At 30.7% G+C, this 1,529-nt stretch overlaps 1 non-coding gene across 1 annotated transcript; it reads left to right on the top strand.

The window, feature by feature from the left end:
* The first annotated feature begins 924 nt into the window (after positions 1–924).
* On the top strand, positions 925–1,049 carry LOC137767942 (U6atac minor spliceosomal RNA). The gene has a single exon (XR_011074628.1). It is a non-coding gene; the product is annotated as a U6atac minor spliceosomal RNA (small nuclear RNA).
* The last annotated feature ends 480 nt before the right edge of the window (positions 1,050–1,529 follow it).

Here is a 1,529-nt window from a genome sequence, read left to right as displayed (position 1 = left end):
TTGCCTGGATTTAAAATTATTTCCATAGGTGAGAAACACAGGAGAGTGCTTACCCTGTGTATTTAAGCCTGATAATATATGGTGAGGGAGGTACTCAACATTCTCCTACCTGTTTCAGGTACACTTCGTTTCAAAAAGCAGACTCAAAGCACACTTTGTGCTCAAGTCTTGGAAGATTATTCTCAATCTTTATCTGTCTGCCTTATAATTACTGTCAAATCTTCCAAGATTTTACCAGTAGGTGTTTTGCCAATTTTTATTTTCCATAGTTTGAAAATTCTGTCTCCCTCCTCCCATGTCTGCAGAAGAATTTTAATTAGAATTTTAGAGAAAATTGATGTGGCCCTGCTAAACACACACCATTTGAATTAGATAGCCATCATTTTCAGATAAAATATTAAACATGTTATATAACCTTGACTATTAATTTGACTTGATTTTCTTCCTGTAATATTTTAGTACTTTTTATTTCGTTTTTTAGTAACATGAAGAAATTCTAACCAAACTTACTTATACAACATCTTTAACATCTAGGTAATTTTAACATCTAGTTAAAACATTCTTTCCAAAATATGAATTTATGTTATGCTCCTTAATATATCTACATTATATTTAAATTATTAAATTTATATCTTAATTACAAGTATACCTAACCTCTAAAATATATCATTTTTGGATTTTTTTCTGACTCTAAGCATATTTTTAAAATGTGAATCCTGTTTATTGATGGTATGATTTTATGTAATAAAAAATAATTACACAATATTTACTTGAGGCTTGTAACCCAAAGTCTCATTCCCAAGGAAATCAGAAGCAAAATAAATTAGAGCAATAAAACACATGTCCTCATTATAAATCTAGGGATCATTCTGCAACATTGAACAGAAGATAAAAAAAACAAACTTGTTTTAAAATTAGATTTCAGTGTTGTATGAAAGGAGAGAAGGTTAGCACTCCCCTTGACAAGGATGGAAAGGCCCTTGGGCCTGACAATATGCATATGGTTAAGGCATTGCCACCTACTTCGTGGCATCAAACACTGTTTTTATTGGGATTGACATATACACACTACTATACATAAAATAGATAATTAATATGGACCTACTGTATAGCACAGGGAACTCGACTCAATACTCTGTAATGACCTATATGGGAAAAGAATCTAAAAAAGAGTGGATATATGTATATGTATAACTGATTCACTTTGCTGTGCAGCAGAAACTAACACAACATTGTAAATCAACTATACTCCAACAAAAATTAAAAAAACAATCCCAAACCATCCTCGACAGTTAAATAAATGAAAAATGAATCTTTAAAACAAATAAATAAATTAGATTTTTAACTAAAAAAGTATAATAATAACTTGTAAAGATTCTGAATTGTCTACAGGATTGTGACTTATTTGATAAATGTGAAAGACTTCTTTTACCTTGAGAAAGACAAGCAAAAGCAAAATGTTTATGGTGTGTGTTCGTGTGTGTGTGTGTGTGTGTGTGTTTTGAAGAGTGGATATGAGGAATCTTGAA

This window comes from Eschrichtius robustus, chromosome 7 (assembly GCF_028021215.1).
Source record: "Eschrichtius robustus isolate mEscRob2 chromosome 7, mEscRob2.pri, whole genome shotgun sequence".
Classification (NCBI taxonomy): Eukaryota; Metazoa; Chordata; class Mammalia; order Artiodactyla; family Eschrichtiidae; genus Eschrichtius; species Eschrichtius robustus.
Note: the sequence above shows the minus strand (reverse complement) of the source record. Positions and strands in the feature narration are given on the sequence as shown.